The sequence below is a fragment of the Crocuta crocuta genome, unplaced genomic scaffold (genome assembly GCF_008692635.1).
Source record: "Crocuta crocuta isolate KB4526 unplaced genomic scaffold, BGI_CrCroc_1.0 scaffold70, whole genome shotgun sequence".
NCBI classification, from domain to species: Eukaryota; Metazoa; Chordata; class Mammalia; order Carnivora; family Hyaenidae; genus Crocuta; species Crocuta crocuta.
This window is the reverse complement of record NW_027528417.1, coordinates 17,843,026-17,857,470: the sequence shown is the minus strand read 5'-3', so window position 1 is coordinate 17,857,470 and position 14,445 is coordinate 17,843,026. Positions and strand designations below refer to the sequence as shown.

The window sequence follows — 14,445 nt, the reverse complement described above, 5'->3', positions numbered from 1 at the left end:
GTGTTGGCGGGAGAGGGATCGGACCGGCCGGGCGCGCGCTCCGCTCTCTCGGGCATTGTCTGGGCGGGGGCGGCGCGGGCAGGGGCGCTCCCCTCCCCCACCCTGCCGGCCGCGCGGCCTCGGGCGGAGCGGGAGCGGGAGCGGGGGCGGGGGCGGGAGCGAGTGACTGCTGAGGGAAGAGGACCCAGGCTGGTTCCGGGGTGAGTGTGTCTGTCGGAGGAGTCTTCGGAGCGGGAACCTGGAATTTGGGTGTACGAGGGGTCCTTTTCTAAGGAGCACAGCGCTCTCTGAGGGGATGGGGGTCCCTTTAGCCTCAGTGGCCGGAGCTTTCAAGATGTTAAGCTTGGTGGCCTGTGATGGGATTGGAGATGAGATTTGGCTCCGGCACCAGCAAGTTGTGGATTTACCAGCAGGAACCGTGAAATCTACCTCCAACCTGTCGCCATCCTTACCACTCTCCTCCCTTGTGAAGGATGAGTGGGATTTAGAAAGGTTGGAGGATATTCCAGGAATATGCCCGAGTTAAAGCACTAGACGTGCGAGACAGTGCGAGGTTAAGGAAAGCTTGGGAAAGTGAGTACTTGGAAGAAAGGCTGGTTCGGTGGGTTGTAGCCAGATTGCAGGAGACAATGAATGAGGTTTTATCATCTTTTTTTCTTTTGTGAGTGTAATTATGTTAAAAAATAGAAAGTGGAGGAGGAAAATAACACCAATAATCCCACAGCCCTGACACATCATTCTTACAGTGTTTATCTTTGCTAGTATTTTCACCTAAGTTTGTAACAGTTATAATTAGAGTTTACCTACAATTTCCCATTTTCTTTTTTCCTTAAGGTGTAAAAATGCGGTGTAATATACAGTATTCACCAATATCCTTTCCCCTTAATAAGCAAGTATTCATCGTAGAAAAGTTTAAAAATACAAGCAAAATGAGGAAGAGTATTCATAGTTTTACTGCCTGGAGATATTATTGTGTGCTTTTGGTTGTGTATTTTCTTTCAAAGATAGGAGCATATATTTATATATTTTTTTTTCTTTAAATTTTTTTTAATGTTTTATTTATTTCTAGGAGAGAGAGAGAGAGAGACAGCGTGAGCAGGGGAGGATCAGAGAGAGAGGGAGACACNAGACAGCGTGAGCAGGGGAGGGTCAGAGAGAGAGGGAGACACAGACTCTGAAACAGGCTCCAGGCTCTGAGCTGGCAGTCAGCACAGAGCCCGACGCGGGGCTCGAACCCACGAACCGCGAGATCATGACCCAAGCGAAAGTCGGACGCTTAACCGACTAAGCCACCCAGGCGCCCCTATATATATATTTTTTTACAAATAGTTTATTGGAGCATATATTTTTTAAATAAGTAAATTCTGTGCCCATAGTGAGGCTTGAACTCCCTAGCCTGAGAGATGAAGAGTCGCATGCTCAACCGACTACTCACTGAGCCAGCTGCATTCCCAGAGAATTCTATGCTTTTTGGTATTTGTTTTGAGCAACTATGAGTTGGTGGTATTTACTGAGAGGAAGAAGAATGGAACAGAAGCTTGAGGTGGGAAAAATCATGAGATCTATTTTGGGTGTATTAAATGTGAGATGCATATCAGTTATGAAGATGGTAGATTGAGGAGGTAGTTGCATGAACAAGTTTGGAGCTCATGGAAGAGAGAGCCGAGAGGTTAGATAAAAATTTGGAGTACTGGATACATAGGTGATATCAAAACGTATAGACTGTATGAGATCACCAAGGGAAAGAGTATAGATAGAGAAGTGAAAATTGGCACTTGGTCACTCCAATACTTAGAGGTGTGGTAGAGGAAGAAGATTGAACACAGGGCAGAAGAAACAGCCAGTGAGGTAGGAAAAACCCCAAAAGACTGGTGTAGTGGAAACCAAGAAAAGTAAGTTCACAGAAGATAAAGAATTGGTCCATCCATGCTTCTGAGATGTTTGGTTTTGGAGGTTGTTGGTTTGGTCACTGGTATGATTATTTTTTAATTTTTTTTTTTTAAATATTTAAGTAATCTCTACACTCAACAGTGGGCTTGACTCATAACCCAGAGATCAAGAGTCACATGCTTCACTGACTGAACCAGCCAGGCACCCCTGGTCATTGGTATTATTATTTTTTAAGTGCATGTTTATTTTTGAGAGACAATGCACATGTGTGTGCAAGCGGAGGACACTCAAAGAGAGGGGGACAGAGGGGCACCTGGGTGGCTCAGTTGGTTGAGTGTCGGACTTCGGCTCAGGTCATGGTCTCACGATTCGTGGGTTCCAGACATCTGGCTCTGTGCTGACAGCTAGCTCAGAGCCTGGAGCCTGCTTCAGATTCTGTGTCTCCCTCTCTCTCGGACTCTCCCCTGCTCACGCTGTCTCTCTCTCTCAGCAATCAATAAAAAAACATTAAAAAAAAAAAGAAAAAGAGAGGGGGACAGAGTATCTCAACCTGGCTCTGCACTGACAGCACTGAGCCCAGTGTGGGGCTAGAACTGACTAACTGCAATATCATGACCTGAAGTGAAGTCAGATGTTCAACCAACTGAGGCAGCCACATCCCCCCTTGATGGTATTATTATCCAGAGTTCTAGATGTAGGAGGTGGAAACTAGATTGGAATAATTGATTGCAGCTTGCGGAAGTGAAGATAGTGAATGTGAATTAGAAAAACCTGGCCCTTCTACAAGATACCTTATTTCCATCTGCTACACAACTAAATTTGATACGTGAAAAATGGTGTCTTGTTTAGTTTTTCATTCCTTGATTACTAGTGTGTTTGAAATTTTTTTCACATATATTGGTCATTGGTTAATTTGTTTCTGTCCTGTGTGTATCTTTTTGTGTTTCTCACTTTTGGGAATCGATTGTCGAGTTCTTTTAGATGTTGAAAATGTGTAGTTTGACATAGAGCTTGCAGAATTGCCCCCCGTAAGTATTTTTCCTTTCTGGAAATTAATGAGTTTATTTCATATGCTCCATCAGGAGAGATGTGGTTAATCTCAAGTTAATGCATGGTTAACTGGGGAGCCTGGGTGGCTCAGTTGGTTAAGCGTCTGACTTCAGCTCAGGTCATGATCTCACAGTTTGTGGGTTTGAGCCCCACGCCGGGCTCTGTGCTGTTAGCTAGCTCAGAGCCTAGAGCCTGTCTTTGGATTCTCTGTCTCCCTCTCTCTGACCCTCCCCTGCTTGCGCTGTCTTTGTCTATCAAAAAAAAAAAAAAAAACACTTAAAAAAATACATGGTTAACTTCTGTGTATGCTTTTTTTTTCAATTGTAGTAAAATACACATATCCTAAAATTTACCACCTTAATCATTTTTAAGTGTGCAGTTCAGAGGTATTAAATACATTTGTAACAGTGTGCAACTATCACCACCATCCATCTCCATCACTCTTTTCATCTTGCAAAACTGAAAATCTATACCCGTTAAACAGTAACTCCCCATTCCTCTTTTCTTCTAGTCCCTGGCAACCACCAATCTTTCTGTCTCTGTGATTGATTTTGACTACATTAAGTACCTCATATAAGTAGACTCATACAGTATTTATCTTTTTCTGATTTTTACTTAGTATAATGCCCTCAGGGTTCATCCATGTTGTAGCATGTGTCAGAATTTCCTTCCTNGCTCTATGCCCAGCATGGAGCCCAATATGGGGTTGAACTCAGGACCCCTGAGATCAAGACCTGAGCTGAGATCAAGAGTTGACCACTTAACTAATTGAGGCCACTTACGTTCCCCTATTTCAGTTAATTTTTATTCCAGTTAACATATAATGTTGTATTAATTTCAGGTGTATGATACAGTGATTCAGCAATTCCATACATCACCCATGCTCATCAGGACAAGTGACTCCTTAATCTCCATCACCTATTTCACTCATCGCGTCACCTCCTCCGCTGCGGTAACCATCAGTTCGTTCTCTATAGTTAAGAGTCTGTTTCTTGGTTTGTCTTTCTCTTCCCCTTTGCTCATTTGTTTCTTAACAATTTCACATGTGAGTAAAACCATAGGCTATTTGTTTTTCTTTGGCTTATTTCACTTAGCATAATAACCTCTAGGTTTATCTATGTCCTTACAAATGGCAAGATTTCATTCTTTTTTATGGCTAAATATTCCATTGTGTTTATGTACACCACATTTTCTTTATTCATTTATTCATTAGTGGACACGGGCTGCCTCCATATCTTAGCTATTATAAATAATCTATAAACATAGGGGTACATGTATCCCTTTGAATCAGTGTTTTTCTTTTAGTAAAGAACATCCCTTATTAAGGCTGAATGATATTCCAGTGTATATATATCCCACTTTGTTTCCCCATTCATCTGTTGAAGAACACTTGGATTGCTTCCATCTTTTGGCTCTTGTAAATAATGCTGCTAAGACCATGGGTATACAGATATCTCTTCGAGTTTCTGCTTTTCTTTTGGTTTGTATATACACAGAGAGAGAATTCTTGGATCATACAGTAATGCTATTTTTAGTTTTTTGAGGAACTGCCATACTGTTTTCCACAGTGGCTTGCATGTATGTTCGTATATTCCCACCAACATTGTACAAGCGTTCCAGTTTCTTCATATCTTTGCTAACACTTGTTTTCTAGTTCTTTGTTTTTTACAGCCATCCTAATGGGTGTGAGGTAATAATCTCACTGAGGTTTTGATTTGTACTTTTGTCCCTAGTATTAGTGATGTTGAGCATCTTTTCATGTGCTTATTGAGCACTTGTATATCTTTGGAGAAATGTTTATTCAAATCTTTTGTCTATTTTCAGTCAAGTTTTTTGTTGCTTTGAGTTTTAGGAGTTCTCTCTCTATATATTCTGGATATTGATCCCTTATTGGATATGATTTGCAAATATTTTACCTTTCTGTGAATTGCCTTTTTACTCTGTTGATAGTGTCTTAATGCAAAAATTTTTAAATATTTATGAAGCCCAGTGTGTCTTTTTTTTTTTTAAACCTGTTCTTTTGGTGTCCTATCTAAGAAATCTTTGCCAATCCAATGTTGTGAAGCTTTTATAGTTTTATTGTTTTAAGTCTTATATTTAAGCCTTTGATCCATTCTGAGTTAAATTTTGTATATGTTAAGGGTCTGACTTCATTCTTTCATGTGTAGATATTCAGTTTTCCCAGCACCATTTGTGGAAAAGACTATCCTTTCCCCATAGAATGATCTTGGCATTCTTGTCAAAAATCATTTGACCATATGCAAGGCTTTGTTTCTGGGCTCTCTGTTTTATTCCATTGGTCTGTTTATTTCTGTTTATGTCGGTACCAAACTGTTTTTGATTAGTGTAGTTTCTAGTAAGTCTTGAAATCAGGAGTGTAACTCCTTTAGTTTTGTTCTTTTTCAAAGTTGGTCAGGGTTCCTTGAGAGTCCATATGAATTTCAGGTTGGATTTTTCTATTTCTGCAGAAAATGCCATTGGGATTGTGATAGGGATTGCATTGTAGGTGGCTTTGGGTATTACTTTTAAACAGTATTTTTCAGTCTGTAAACATGAGATGTGTTTCCATTTAGTTATGTTGTATTTAATATCTTTCAGCAGTGTTTTGTAGTTTTCATTGTATTACTCTTCCACCTCCTTGGTTAAGTTAATTCCTAAGTACAGTTAAGCCTTGGACAACATGGGTTTGATACTACAGATCCACTTATATGTGAATTTTTTGGATACAGGTTAATACTGTGTGTTTTCTCTTCATGATTTTCTTAATTTTTTCTCTATTATAAGAATACAGCATATAATACCTATAATATACAAGATATTTGTTAATTGTTACAGTAAGGCTTCTGGTCAACAGTAGCCTGTTAGTAATTAAGTTTTGGGGGAGTCAAAAGTTATAGGTGGATTTTTGACCATGTGGGGGTTGGTGCTCCCATTGCCTACATTGTTCAAGGGTCAACTGTATTTCATTCATTTTGATGCTGTTATAAATGGAATTGTTTTTGTAGTTTACTTTGCAGATTTTTCAGTGTGGATAGAAATGTAACTGATTTTTGTGTGTTGACTTAGTATCCTGATGCTTTGCTGAGTTAATTTATTCTCACAGGTTTTTTTTGTGGAATCTTTAGGGTTTTTACATATAAGAGCATAGCACTCCATATTAAAAAGCTTTCATATTCATTCATTGGATGCACTGTAATTTGCGAGAGACTACATCCAGTTTTTATTATAAAATATACAAGAGGAGAAGTAACATTTAAATTGTAGATCTGTAAGTGCAGCTCATATATGAGAGTAAATTGAGAGTAGTTTTTTAGGGTAGATTCTTAGAAAGAGGATTCTCTTATTATTTAAACAGATTTTTATTTGCATTTTGTTTTCTTAATAATTTTTAATGTTTATTTTTGAGAGAGACAGAGACAGAGCATGAGTGAGGGAGGGGCAGAGAGAGAGGAGGAGACACAGAATCCAAAGCAGGATCCAGGGTCCGAGCTGTCAGCACAGAGCCTACCATGGGGCTTGAACCCACCAACCGTGAGATCATGACCTGAGCCTGACGCCCAACCGACTGGGCCACCCAGGCGCCCCTTGAATTTTCATTGCCAATCCTTAAATTCACCCCCATCTCCCTACCTTTAATCCTGTCCCCCTTTTATCCTGTTTTCTACACCGCTACCAAGTGGTGGGTGAGGGTCAGTGCATTTTTCCCTTAGAAAACAAGGCTTATGAAGCAAATTGTTTCTGTAACATCTGTTCTTTGGGAGTTAGAAAAAAGTTTCTGAAGGCTGGCATGGATTTCATGGTTGAGTTGGAATTTAATTTGATTTCTTGAAAGGTGAATAGCATTTCAGTAAGCAAGAGAGAAGGTAGAGGTGAAATATGAATCCATTGAAAGGTAATTGTGAGATGTTCAGGCATGTGAACTTTGATGACTGCAGACAAAGAGAGGTAGAAGAACTCGTTCTCCAGCCAAGGATTGTTTATTCTGTTTATCAGAAGAATGAGCTATGGAGGTGTGTGGTGTGGGGGTGGGGGGAGACCTGTTATGTGTTGGTATTGAAGGCTGAGGGTAAGGAGAATGCCAGGGGGAATTCATCTGGATTTGTATGTTTTTAGTCATTGAGTTAATGAATATGTTGGTGATTGTTCTCTATTTAGTTTCTTTTTTTTTTAATGTTTTTTATTTATTTCTGAGAGAGAGAGCGAGCGAGCGAGCAGGGGAGGGTCAGAAAGAGAGAGAGACACAGAATCCGAAACAGGCTCCAGGCTCTGAGCTGTCAGCACAGAGCCTGACGCGGGGCTCAACCACGAACCATGAGATCATGATCTGAGCTGAAGTCGGACCCCCAACCGACTGAGCCACCTAGGTGCCCCTCTATTTTGTTTCTTAAAAATTAGTCTGAGAGCGTATATACTTTTAAAAATTAAGATATAGTCACATAATATAAAATTCATCATCTTAAAGTGTAAAGATATAGTCACATAATATAAAATTCATCATCTTAAAGTGTATAATTGAATGGTTTTAGTATATTTACAAGTTTGTGCAGCCGTTACTAACATCTAATTCCAAAGTATTTCCATCACCCCAGAAAGAAATCCATACCTATTAGCACTCAGTCCTGGTTCCCTGACCTCATCCCCTGGCAACCACACTTTGAGTCTATGGATTTGCCTGTTTCTGTACATTTCATATAAATAGAATCATATAACACATGGCCTTTAGTATCTGGCTTCTTTCACTTAACATGGTACATTCAGTCCATCTGTGATGTAGCATGTGTCAGTACCTTAGTATTTTTTACTGTTTAATTCTCTTGTCTGAATATACTACATTGTGTTTGTCCAGGCAGCGATCGATGGATATTTGGGTTGTTTATACTTTTTTGCTATTGTGAATAATGCTGTTATGAACATTTTTATGTGTAACTTTTTGTGTGAACATGTGTTTTCAGTTCTCTTGGATATATACCTAGGAATGGAGTTGCTAGGTCATTTGGTAAATCTGTTTAACAAACAAAAATGTTTTTAAAGTTTATTTTGAGAGAGAGAGTGCGGAGGGGCAGGGAGAATCCCAAGTAGGGCACAGAGCCCCATGTGGGGCTCGAACTCATGAACCATGAGATGACCTGAGCTGAATTAAGAGTCAGACATTTGACTGACTAAGCCACCCAGGCACCCCACTTTTTTTTTTTTTTTTTTTTAAGTTTAGGGTTTTTTTGTTTTTGAGTAATCTCTACACCCGAGTTCAGGGCTTGAACTCATGACCTGAAATCAAGAGTTGCATATCCTTCTAGGTGAGCCTGTCAGACACCCCAGTTCTGTTTAACTTTTAAGGAACTGCCAAACTTTTCCACAGCAGCTGCACCATTTTACATTTCCACCAACAATGAATGAAGGATCCTTTTATCCTTTATATGTTTTTCTGGCAGATTATATTCTTAAAGTGTCATTAAGGTAAAATCAGCATCTACAAACTGCACAAAATTGTAATTTGGGAAGTTTCAACTTATTTATACATCTATGAACCATCACTACAATCAAGATAGTAAACGTATCATCCCACAAATTTTCTTTTTCTTTTTTAAATGTTTATTTATTTACTTTGAGAGAGAGGGAGAGAGTGTGTGTGAGCAGGATAGGGGCAGAGAGCGAGCGAGCGAGAGAGAGAATGAGAATCCCAGCCTCCACACTGTCTGTGCAGAGCCTTAACACTGAGCTTCCCCTCCCAAACATGAGGTCATGACCTGAGCTGAAACCAAGAGTCAGACGCTTAACCGACTGAGCCACCCAGGCACCCTGGAAATTACTACACTTTTAAATGTCTTTGTATTCTCCTCTCTGTTCACTTTATACTTTTTGAATATCTGAAATATTTTATGATCGAATTTAAAAGTACTACCAATTCATGTCCTCCCTACCCCAAGCTAGTCTTCCTAATGTTGATTACCCAACTGACGGCTCTGCTCCTTTGCAAATGTGCCTATAGCATGCACTCACGTACTTGGGTAAGTATAATCTGTAAATAGATTTTTGTTTAAGGTTAATATATATTGGATTTGTCTTTTTTAATATTTTATTTTTTAAGTAATTTCTGCACCCATTTTGGGGCTTGAACCTACAATTCCAGTATCAAGTTGTGTACTCCACTGACTGAGCCAGTGAGGCACCCCTATCGTTGTTGTTTTTTCTGATTTTTAAAAAATTTACATCCAAGTTAGCATATAGTGCAACAGTGATTTCAGGAGTAGATTCCTTAATGCTCCTTACCCATTTAGCCCATCCCCCCTCCCTCAAGCCCTCCCGCAACCCTCTCTTTGTTCTCCATATTTAAGAGTCTCATGTTTTGTCCCCCTCCCTGTTTTTATATTTTTTTGCTTCCCTTCTCTAATGTTCATCTGTTTTGTATCTTAAAGTCCTTATATGAGTGAAGTCATGATATTTGTCTTTAATTTCGCTTAGTGTAATACCCTCTAGTTCCATCCACGCAGTTGCAGATGGTAAGATTTCATTCTTTTTGATTGCCGAGTAATACTCCATTGTGTGTGTGTGTGTGTGTGTGTGTGTGTGTGTGTGTGTGTATACATACATATAATGTGTGTGTGTATATGTATATATTTATGCATATATATATACACACACATACACCCCACATCTTTTTTATCCATTCATCCATCGATGGACATTTGGGATCTTTCCATACTTTGGCTATTGTTGATACTGCTGCTATAAACATTGGGGTGCATGTGCCCCTTTGAAACAGCATACTTGTATCCCTTGGATAAATACCTAGTAGTACAATTGCTGGGTTTTAGAGTAGTTCTATTTTTAATTTTTTGAGGAACCTCTATTGTTTTCCAGAGTGGTTTGACCAGTTTGTATCCCCACCAGCAGTGCAAAAGAGACCCTATTTTTCTGCATCCTCACCAGCATCTGTTGTTGCCTGAGTTGTTATGTTATTATTTTTTATAGTGACTTTTGAGATCTAATTCACAAACCGTAAATTTCACTTTTTTAAAATCATTTTTTAAATGTTTTTTTATTTATGAGAGAGAGAGAGAGAGACAGAGTGAGCAGGGGAGGGTTAGAGAGAGGGAGACACAGAATCTGAAACAGGCTGTCAGCACAGAGCCTGACTCGGGGCTCAAACCCACGAACTGTGAGATCATGACCTGAGCCAAAGTCAGATGCTTAATCGACTGAGCACCCAGGCACCCCAAATTTCACTCTTTAAAGTGTAAAACTCAGTGTGTTTTTTATTTTAGCAGATTCACAAAGTTGTGCAGCCATCACTGTATCTAATTCCAGAAAATTTTTATCAGTAGGTAGATTTTTATAATGAGTTTTTTAGACTAGAGAGTGTTGACTTAAAGAAAAACCAGTTTCTAAAAAATGTCTCCTCTTTTAAGTTGCTTGTTTCCGTTTTAGAATCTCAGCTTCACACAGAAAAGCATGAGACTTATCCCCATTAGTGAAGTGTGCAAGATTTGGCTCAGTTTATATATTCTCCGTGACTGTGTCCATGAGTTTGACCCAATCTTGATCTGGTCCAGTTCCTTCCTGTCTTTTTCAACCTGTAATTGTAGATCAGCTTTGTTTCCTTCTGCTTCTTTTGGGGGAAAGAAAAAAAAACCTTTTAGGGTGTCACAATTGAAACAGGATTCTCATATGAATCAGCTATCGTTTCAGACTATTCCAGTGATCTTTGTCTGAAAGTGACACCGGGGAAGTCACTGGAAGGTTATATATCCTCCCTTGTTTCTTTTTCTCTCTTTTTTTTTTTAAGTTTGTTTGTTTATTTACTCAAGCAATCCCCAGCTGTCTGGCCTCAAACCCATGACTCTGAGATCACGAGTTACGTGCTTCTCCAACTGGGCCAGCCAGGCACTCCTTACATGGTCTCCCTTCTGTCAACTTAAGAATTTGCTTATCTCAAAACCTTTAAACAGCTCATGTAACTCACTCTGTCCAGAGAAAGTATGTTGAAGTCCTGGAGTAAAGGAAGGGTAAAGCTTCCTAAGGCCAGCTCTCCAGTTGTTGCAGTAATGAATAGAAGCACTGGCATGGATAATTTAGAGTAGTTGTTTTATTCTAGATTCTCTTTCAGGTTGCTTTGCACATTGGAGACAAAGTATTGGCCTGTGTGAATCCTGGGGCTGACCTTTATAGCAACTTATGTGGACTTTAGCAATTTCATTTATAATTGGAAAGTAGGTATTTTTGATCTGGAAATATATAGTACTTAAATAATAACTTTTTTTTTTTTAGCTCAACTATCTAGCTTCTCCATGTTGCTAAGCTCTTTACATGTCAGACTGAGCGATATCCCAGGGCACATGATCAGATCATGTTCCAGGGACTTTTTTTTTTTAAGTAGGCTTCATGCTTGAACTCATGACCCTGAGATCAAGACCTGAACTGAGATCAAGAGTCAGATGCTAAACTGACTGAGCCAGCCAGGTGACCCTTATACTGGGAATAGCCCATGTTAGTATGATGCAAAGAACTGACCTCCATCAGCTCCCCACCATTCTGGTCTGTGTAAAATTGTGATCGTTTTTACTTAAAAGACCTCCCCCCACAATACCAGATGAGTTGAAGAAACAGTGATTATGTTGACCAAGAAATGAGAGCGTATTCAAATCGTTTTGTGTAAAAGATCAGGCTTGGAATAATTAGGATACAGAGTTTTTGTCAGTACCAACTTAAAATGAGAACAGAATCTTCTCTTCTCCCTTTTAGATTTCCCTTGATCTGAGTCTTTTGTATAAGCTACTTCAGATTGCTTGTATTGTGGGGGAAAAAAGCATGATTTTGGGAGAAAATTATTTGTGTCTATTTTCAGTTACCTATGTCAGTGGGAGATGACAGTTCTTCAGAAGAAAAAATTTAAATTGACATTTAAATATATTTAAGTTTTTTTTTTTAGTACCCAACATGGGGCTCAAACTCATGACCCAAAAATAAGAGTTGCATGCTCTTCCAACTGAGCCAGCCAGATGCCCGTTTATTTTGATTTTTTTTGATAAGACTTCATGCCAAATGATTTTTCTCAGTATAGGCTTTTTTTTTTTTTTTTTAAATTTTAGAGAGCATTTTAAGAAGGCTCCACGCTCAGTGCAGAGCCGATGAGGGGCTCTATTCACCACCCTGGGATCATGACCTGAGCCAAAGTCAAGAGTTAAATCCTCAACTGAGCCACCCAGGTGCCCTTAAAAGCTGCTATATTTAATTCCAAATATATAATTTATGAAATGGATCATGCATATTTGCATTACTGAAAGTCAGTTGCATTAATATTCTCCTAAAGGTTCAACATTAGACAAGTGCATTGCAAGTCACCTTGCTTCTGAATCTCCTAAATATCTTATTTATTGCTGGTAATAAAGGCTTCTAGGGGCACGTGGGTGGCACAGTTAAGCATCCAACTCTTGATTTTGGCTCCAGTCATGATCTCACAGGTTTGTGAGATGGAGCCCTGCCTTGGGCTCCACACTGATAGCATGGAACCCGCTTGGGGTTGTCTTTCTCCCTCTCTCTGCCCCTCTCCCTGCTCATGCAGGCGTACAGACGCGTGTGTGCACGTACACACACACACACTCAAAATAAACATTAAAAAAAAGCTTCTAGTTATTTTTCTATTTTTTAAATACCCTGCTGGATTGGGTTTGTATCTGTATTCACAAATGAAAACTGGTCTGTCATTTTTCTCTGCTGATGCCTTTGACCACATCTTCTTAGGTTTAGAAATATTGTGTCCTGTTTATTGATAATTTTAAAATACTCTTATTTTAATTTTCTCTTTGAGCCACCTGGGTGGCTCAGTTGGTTAAGTGTCTGACACTTGGGTTTGGCTCAGGGCATGATCTTGTGACTGGTGAGTTAAAGCCCCACATCAGGCTCTTTGCTGGCAGCGTGGAGCCTGCTTAGGATTCTCTCGTGCTCTCTCTCTCTGTCTTTCTCCTGATTGTGTGTGCATGTGTGCTCTCTCTCTCTCTGTCTCTCACTTTTAGAAAATAAATAGAAGAGTATCTTGTTTCCCATATCATAGTGAGTTCTTGTTAATGATTTCCTGTTTAATTTTATTAGGATCAGAGAATATGGCTGTAACATCTCCATGTTTTGTAATAATTGTGACTTTCTTCATGTTCTATCTTATGATTTAATTTTAATGAATTTTTATGGGTATTTTAAATAGCATTCTCTGTTGTATTCAGACCGGTATCTAACTGTTATACCTGGCTTGTGAATTGCATTATCTATATCATCTGTATTTTTATGTTTTCTTTTTTGATCCTTTAGATTTCTGAGAGACATTTGTTCAGATTCCTCTGTAATGATTGTGATTTTTCTTTAATTGTCTTAGTATTTCTGGTTTATTTTGTAGTTTTTGATATGTTGTTTGATGTCTAATTTATGGCATATGTTTGTGATTGTGTCCTTTAGTAGTAACATAATCTTTATTATTTTAAATGTTTTCTTGCCTTAAATTATCCTATTTGTTATTAATAATGCCATGCCAGCTATCTCTTCATCTGCATGTGCCTGTGTATAATAACTTTGCACATCCCATTATTTTAAAAATTTAGCTATTTTGGAATAGCTTTGGAAATGTAGCATTATCAAATAGATTTGTAAGTATTAGGCAAGAATGATAAAAGTTACCATAAGCTGGTAGTTATGTTCCCTTGGGTATTTATATTTTGGCATGTATTTAAGTTATACCTTTATTTATTTGGCAAATAATTTATTGAGAGCTTCCAGGAACTTTAGAGGTGGAAGATGGGGAAAGCTATGTTGAATAGTATGATTAGGGAAGGACTTTGATAAGGTGGGCATTTGAGCCTGGGCTCTAGTAAAGCTCATCTGGGGGAAGAGCATTCCAGGTAGAGGGAACCTGAAGTCCAAAAGCCCTAATGAGGGGCACCTGTCTGGCTCAGTTGGTAGAGCATGTAATTATTTCAGGGTCATGAGTTCAAGCCCCATGTTGGGTGTAGAACTTACTTAAAAACAAACAAGTAAGGGGGCTAGGTGGCTCAGTTGGTTAAGCGACCTACTTCGGCTCAGGTCATGATCTCACCATTGTGAGTTTGAGCCCCGCATTGGTCTCTGTGCTGACAGCAAGCCTGGAGCCTGCTTCAGATTCTTTGTCTCCCTCTCTGCCCCTCTCCCCTCATGCTCTGTCTCTCTCTCAAAAATAGACATAAAAATTAAAAAAAAAAAACAAAAAACAAAAACCCCAAGAAAAGATTGAGGCATATTTGAGGAACAGAAAGAAAACCAGTGTGTCTTGACCCTAATGAGTAAGGATGGTGGGGCACCTGGGTGCTTAGTCGGTTAGGCGTCCGACTTTGGCTCAGGTCATGATCTCACCGTTCATGGGTTCGAGCCCCCATTGGGCTCTGTGCTGACAGCTAGCTCAGAGCCTGGAGCCTGTCTTTGGATTCTGTATCTCCCTCTCTCTCTCTGACCCTCCCCTGCTCACGCTGTCTCTCTCTCAAAAATAAA

The 14,445-nt window shown here is 39.4% G+C and overlaps 1 protein-coding gene across 2 annotated transcripts in view; it reads left to right on the top strand.

The window, feature by feature from the left end:
• The first annotated feature begins 158 nt into the window (after positions 1-158).
• YEATS2 (YEATS domain containing 2) overlaps positions 159-14,445 on the top strand; it is a 113,605-nt gene continuing 99,318 nt past the window's right edge. For both annotated transcript variants that reach the window (XM_077754481.1, XM_077754480.1), the window contains exons 1-2: positions 159-200; positions 3,782-3,892. The gene's annotated coding sequence lies outside the window, so the exon portion shown is untranslated. The remainder of the gene's footprint in view (positions 201-3,781; positions 3,893-14,445) is intronic.